Here is a 7,162-nt window from a genome sequence, read left to right as displayed (position 1 = left end):
TGTGATTTGGTATCAAAATAATGCTAGCCTCATAAAATGAGTTTGGGATTACTCCTTCCTCTTTGATTTTTTGGAAGAGTTTGAGAAGGATTGGTGTTAATTCTTTAAATTTTTGGCAAAATTCACCAGTGAGGCTTTTGGGTCCTGGGCTTTACTTTGTTGTGAGATTTCTTATTACTGATTCAATCTCTTTACTAGTAATTGGTCTATTCAGACTTTCTATTTCCTCCTCATTCAATATTGGTAAGTCCTAGGTTTTTCAACCAAGTGAGATAAAACTTGTAAGTTTATCCAAGAATTTTTTTCATTTCTTCTAGTTTGTTCACTTTTTTGGCATATAGTTGTTCATAGTAGCTTCTTATTATCCTTTGAATTTTTGTATTATCAGTTGTAATGTCTCCTTTTTCATTTTGTTAATTTGGGTCCTTTCTTTTTTTCCCTTGGTTAATCTAACTAAAGATTTGTGAACTTTATCTTTTGAAAGAACCAACTCTTAGTTTGCTTTTATTTTCCATCATTTTTCTGTTACCTATTTCTTTTATTTCTGCTGTAATATTTATTATTTCCTTTCTTCTAACTTTGGGGTCAGCTTGTTTTTCTTTTTCTAATTCCTTAAGGCATAGAGTTGGATTGTTTATTTAAGATCTTTCTTGTTTTTCAATGCAGGCATTTATTGCTATACACTTCCCTCCTAGAACTGCTTTTGCTGTACCCTACAAGTTCTGTTATGCTGTGTTTCCATTTTCAATTTTCTCAAGAAACTTTTTTATTTCCCCTTTAAGTTATTCCTTGATCCATTGGCTGTTTAGGATAGCATTGTTTAATTTTATGTGTGTGTGAATATTCCAGTTTTCTTCTTGTTACTGATTTCTAGTTTAATGTCATTGTGGTCAGAGAAGATACTGGGTATGATTTCAGTTTTCTTGAATTTGCTAAGATTGTTTTGTGGCCTAACATATGATCTATCCTAAAAACAAACAAACAAACAAACAAAAAACACACAAAAAAACAAAAAACAAAACAAAACAAAAAAACATTTCATGTGCTCCTGAGAAGAATGTGCATTCTGCAGTTGTTGGATAGAATGTTCCATTTTCTGTTAGACCCATTTGGTCTATAGTGTTGTACAAATCCACAGTTTCCTTGTTGATTCTCTGTTGGAATCATCTGTCCATTGTTGTGAGTGGAGTATTAAAGTTCCCAACTATTATTGTATTACTGTTTATTTCTCCAGTTTGTTCTGTTATTTTTTGCTTTATACATTTAGGTGCTCCAATGTTGGGTGCATAAATACTTATAATTGCTATATCTTCTTGATGGATTGACCACTTTATCATTACATAATAAACTTCTTTGACTCTTTTTACCGTTTCTTAAAAATGAATTTTGTCAGGGCGCCTGGGTGGCTCAGTCAGTTAAGCGGCTGCCTTCGGCTCAGGTCATGATCCCAGGGTCCTGGGATCGAGCCCCACATCAGGCTCCCTGCTCCGCGGGAAGCCTGCTTCTCCCTCTGCCACTCCCCCTGCTTGTGTTCCCTCTCTCGCTGTGTCTCTCTCTGTCAAATAAATAAAATCTTAAAAAAAAAAATGAATTTTGTCTGATATAAATATATCTCTGCTTTTTGTTGTTTGGTTTTGGTTATCATTTGTTTAAAATTTCTTCTTCCATCATTTCACTCTCAGCCTATGTGTGTTAAAAAATGTGAAAGTGAGTCTTTTGTAGGAAGCATATTGTTGGATTTTTTATATCCATCATCCATTCTCTGTCTTTTAATTGCAAAATTTAATCAGTTCATGCTTAAAATAATTACTGACAGGTAAGGACTTACTATTGTCATTTTCTTAATTGTTTTCTGGTTGTTTTGTAAGATCTGTTTTTCCTTGTTTCTTATCATGCTGTCTTTGTGTTATGTCTTTTGGTATCACTATGTATGCTTTGGCTTCTTTATTGTGTTCTTTTATGTAATACCATAGGATTTTCTCTGGTGGTTACCATGAAGCTTACATAAAATATCTTAAACTTATAACACCCTATTTTAAACTGACAACAACTTAACTTCTATAGGATTCATAAACTTTACACTTTTCACTTCTCTTCACCTTCACATTTGAGGTTGTTGCTGTTATAATTTACAGTTTTTTTTAAATATTGTGTAAGTAATAACAGATTAATGTTGTTATGATTATTTTTACCATGTTCCTTTTTTGAAAAAAATTAGACTAGAGTTATAAGTGAATTATGCACCACTATTACCATATTGCAGAACTTAATTATGACTATATATGTACCATCACCAGGGAGATATATGCTACATTTTTTCTGTTTTTATGATATTAATTAACATTCTTTTACTTCCACTTAAAGAACTCCCTTTAACATTTCTTGTAAGGCAGGTCTAGTGGTAATAAATTTCTTCAGCTTTTGTTTGTGTAAGAAAGTCTTTATCCCTCCTTCATTTCTGAAGGACAAGTTCACTGGATATAGAATTCTTGGTTGACAGGTAGTTTTTTTTTCAATTCGAATATATCATCCCATTCTTTCCTGACCTAAAAAGTTTCTGTTAAGAAATCCACTGATAGTCTTATGGGGGTTCCCTTGAATGTAATTTCTCTCTTTCCTCTTGATGCTCTTAAAATTCTTTATTTTCCTTTGATTTTTGACAACTTAATTATAGTGTCTTGGTGTAGCCCTATTTTGGTTGAACCTATTTGGGATCCTTTGGGCCTCATGGATAAGGATGTCCATTTCTATTGCAGGCTTTGGAATTTTTCAGCCATTATTGCTTCAAGTATACTTTCTATTACCTATTTCTTTCTGTTTTCTTTCTGGAATTTTCATAATGCAAATATTGTTTCTTTTCATTGTGTCCCATAATTCCCACAGCCTTTCTCCACCCTTTTTCATTCCTTTTCCTATTTGTTCCTCTGGGCAATTTCCAGTGTCCTATCCTCCAGGTTACTGATTTTTTATTCTGTATGATCAGGTCTATTTTGAAACTCTTTGTTGAATTCTTCAGTTCAGTTATTTTTTAACTCTAGGATTTCTGTTTGGTGCTTATTGATGGCTGCCATTTCCTTTTCAAATTTCTTGTTTTGTTTATGCATTGTTTTCCTAATTTTGTTTAGTTGTCTGGCTGTTTTCTTGCAGTTCATTAAACTACATTGAGAGCATTATTCTGAATTATTTGTCTGATAGTTCACAGGTCTCCATTTCTTTAGGGCTAATTATTGGAACTTTATTAGTTTCCTTTGGTGGTGTTGTATTTACTTGGATTTCCATGATCCTTGATTCCTTACATTGGTGTCTGCTCATTTGAGTAATCAGGTTCATCTTCCAACTTTACTATTTTACTTTGGCAGAGACAGTTCTTCACCAGGTAGCTCAGTTTGGGATTTTGATTGTATCTGCTGAGAATGTCCTGGGACAGTTGTGGCTTGCAATTATGGCCTATTTTTGGTGAGGCAACTGCTTGAGCTCTGAGGACAGAGATGGCAGAGTATGCTGCTGGCTGAAAAGAGTTAGATAGGACTGCTGGCTTGGTTCTGTACTTAAGTAAGGCTCTAGTATGGGCTTCATGGTTGCCTGGATTTTCTGGTCAGTCCTATTAGATGGTTAGAACTGACTACTATATTAATATAGTAAGTGGGGCTATGAATTAACTTCCTTGGCCTGGTAGGGCAGCAGGGTGGGACCCAGGGCCTGTATAGCTCATTGTTTAGGGATCTTAATCAGGCCAGAGTGTACACCAACTTCCCTGGTCAGGTAAGGCCACTGGTTTTGTTCTGCAGGTGAGGGAAGCCACAGGCTGTGCTCTCCATTTTAGTGCCACTGTATGTAGGGATATTAAGTAGTTATACAGCTTCTTATGTGCTATGGTAAGGATCCCTAGTCAAAGAAGCTATAGGCTGTATTCAGTGATGAGTAGGGATACAAGGTAGATTATCTGCCCAGGTGTAATGAGAAAAGCATCTCTAAAACTGGTAAATAATTTTGTTGTCTTAATTCAAGTTGACTCAAACCCAAAGTTCCTTGATCAACTAAGCAACTGACTTTGCTCTACACACTATTGGCTATGCCCACCCACCTCTTAGCTCAAATGTTGTGGTCCACAAATCTTCCTGGAGTTGTGTCCAGCCCTTCTGGGAAGATGGGGCCAGAAGACACCTTCCACAGTAGCTGTGGCTGTGATTCAACTTCATATCTAGGAGGAGGGGAAGGGGCCACCCCAGACTATTCTCAGTATCGCCGAATATTACTAATACCCAAACTGAGCAAATAACAAACAGTAACAATTTTTGAAGAGAATGTAGGGCAATGGGAACACTCATTTCTTTAATTTCCCGGTTGACCCATTCATTTTTTAGCAGGATGCTCTTTAACCTTCAAGTGTTTGAGTTCCTTCCAAATTTCCTCTTGTGAATGAGTTCCAGTTTCAAAGAATTATGTTCTGAAAATATGCAAGGAATAATCTTAATCTTTTGGTACCAGTTGAGACCTGATTTGTGACCCAGTATGTGGTCTATTCTGGAAAATAATGAGTATTCTGTTGTTTTAGGATGCAACATTCTGTGTATATATCTGTTAAGTCCATCTGGTTCAGTGTGTCATTCAAAGCCCTTGTTTCTTTGTTGATCTTCTTAGATGATCTGTCCATTGCTGTGAGGAGGGTGTTGAAGTCCCCTACTATTAATGTATTATTATCAATGTGTTTCTTTACTTTGCTTATTAATTGGTTTATATAATTGGATGCTCCCATGTTGGGTGCATAAATATTTACAACTGTTATATCTTCTTGTTGGATAGACCCTTTAAGTAGGATATAGTGTCCTTCCTCATCTCTTACTACAGTCTTTGGTTTAAAATCTAATTTGTCTGATATGAGAATTGCTACCCCAGCTTTCTTTTGAAGTCCATTAGTGTGATAAATCATTCTCCACCCCTTCACTTTCTTTCTTTTTTTTTTTTTACAAAACCAGAATATTTATATTACGAAAACAAATGCACAAGATACGTCATTTACACACATTAGTGCCGTCGGCATCCTGGAGAAAGCAGGGGCCGAGGTGTGGTTATCCATGGGAGCAAATAAATAAAATTCTATCAGCCCAGAATGGGGTGGAAGTCAGCTTCGGAGCAGTAGGTCTTCAGCTGTTCCCCCAACAATCCTGTGGCTACTGTCACAACCCATTGCTTGAGACAGTACTCAGCACCCTATATCCCAACAGTGGGTTATGAGACAAGATGTGGAAAAACCCTGCCTTACCCCTGAGAGACTACCTCCCACAGAATGTAGTGGTTCATGGGTTGGGCCCATTAGTCTGGTTTCATGCTTAAATCTCTACATTCTGGCATGGGTAAAATTATTATTACATATCCTTCTTTGAAAGGAAAATAATTTCCCTTTCCAGGCCACTTTCAAAAGCTGGAGATCTGGGGGCAGAGACTCAGATAAAGCACACAGGGACGGATTTTCTCCAGAACCCTCTCGAGCATATGGATAAAGCACTGTTGGAGATCATTGGCCTCACCCCTTCCCCCCTACCCTGTGCCAAGAGGGAAGAGGGGGTGATGATGTGGACCCCGGCCTGAGATGCATGGCAGAGCCAGCTGCTGCCCTACCCACCTTGCCCCCATTTTCTCCACTCTGCCAATTGATGCCTGCTCCTCAAAACTTCCTGATGACAAAAGAGTTGCTCCCACCCATGGTAGCTCAATTCTGGGCCTCTGGGAGTAGGGCAGGGCTATGGATCTCTTCTTCTTCTTTCTTCTTCTTCTTCTTCTTCTTCTTCTTCTTCTTCTTCTTCTTCTTCTTCTTCTTCTTCTTCTTCTTCTTCTTCTTCTTCTTCTTCTTCTTCTTCTTCTTCTTCTTCTTCTTCTTCTTCTTCTTCTTCTTCTTCTTCTTCTTCTTCTTCTTCTTCTTCTTCTTCTTCTTCTTCTTCTTCTTCTTCTTCTTCTTCTTCTTCTTCTTCTTCTTCTTCTTCTTCTTCTTCTTCTTCTTCTTCTTCTTCTTCTTCTTCTTCTTTCTTCTTCTTTCTTCTTCTTCTTCTTCTTCTTCTTCCTTCTTCTTCCTTCTTCTTTTCTTCCCCTTTCTCTTCCTCGTCCTGAAAGTAGGCTGGCTTTCCCTGTGAGCTGGGGGCCTACTGGATCTTCAGTAGACACGAGGTCACCATATGGCTGATGCTCTGGCAGAAGTGGCACTTCTTGGGCTGGGGTGGCAGCTTGCATTCCTTGGCATGGTGGTCTAGACCTCCACAGTTGTGGCACCTGTCTCCCTTTGATCTGTGCTTCTGCATGTTCTTCCTTTTGGGTCGCCCCTCTTCCCAATACAAAACACCCCACCAGGGCCGATGACCCTGATAGACTCTAGGCCCATAGCCGACTTCTTAAAGCTGAACTCCACTGCCTCACCCTCCTTCAAGCTCCAGAAGCCCTCCATGTACAGCTTGCTCTGGTGCAAAAAGATATCCATGGGGGGTCAAGCACGACCCTGGCGCGGGCGGTCATGGATAGGAAGCCAAACCCCATGCACACATTGAACCACTTACAGACAGCGGCAACAAGCAGCAGCTGTGGCTCCTCTGCTGCTAGGGCGGCATCCTCCGGCGCCTCCTAGGCATCATGGCACAGCCACCTGCAAACTGCTGGTTTGACACAGAGCCCATGGTAGTCCGCTAAGCACCTGGCCAGGGCCCCTGGTCTGGTGGCTGCTAGCTCCAGAGAAGTCCGGAGGCCTCACCACCTCACTTTCAGTCTGGAGGTGTCTTTGGGTCTAAAATGAGTCTCTCATAAGGATGCCTGGGTGGCTCAGCCAGTTAATCGGCTCCCTTGGGCTCGTGTCATGATCCCAGGGTCCTGGAATCAAGCCCCACATCAGGCTCCCTGCTCAGCGGGGAGCCTGCTTCTTCCTCTCCCTCTGCCTGCTGCTCCCTCTGCTTGTGCTCACTCTTTCTCTGTCAAATAAATAAAATATTTAAAAAATAAAATAAAATGAGTCTCTTGTAGGCAGCATATGGATGATTCTTGCTTTTTCATCCAACTTGATACCGTGTCTCTTGATTGAAGCATTTAGCTCATTTACATTTGGAGTAACTATTGAAAGATATGAATTTAGTGCCATTGTATTGCCTGTAAAGTCCCTGTTTCTGTAGATTGTCTCTGTTAA

General features: G+C 39.3%; 1 pseudogene; it reads right to left on the bottom strand.

The window, feature by feature from the left end:
• Nucleotides 1-5,710: 5,710 nt before the first annotated feature.
• On the bottom strand, nucleotides 5,711-6,662 carry LOC118521672 (protein lin-28 homolog A-like; annotated as a pseudogene).
• Between the last annotated feature and the right edge of the window lie 500 nt (nucleotides 6,663-7,162).

The sequence above is a fragment of the Halichoerus grypus genome, chromosome X, assembly GCF_964656455.1.
Source record: "Halichoerus grypus chromosome X, mHalGry1.hap1.1, whole genome shotgun sequence".
NCBI classification, from domain to species: Eukaryota; Metazoa; Chordata; class Mammalia; order Carnivora; family Phocidae; genus Halichoerus; species Halichoerus grypus.
The sequence above is the reverse complement of the archived record's forward strand: the minus strand, read 5'-3'. Positions and strand labels throughout refer to the sequence as shown.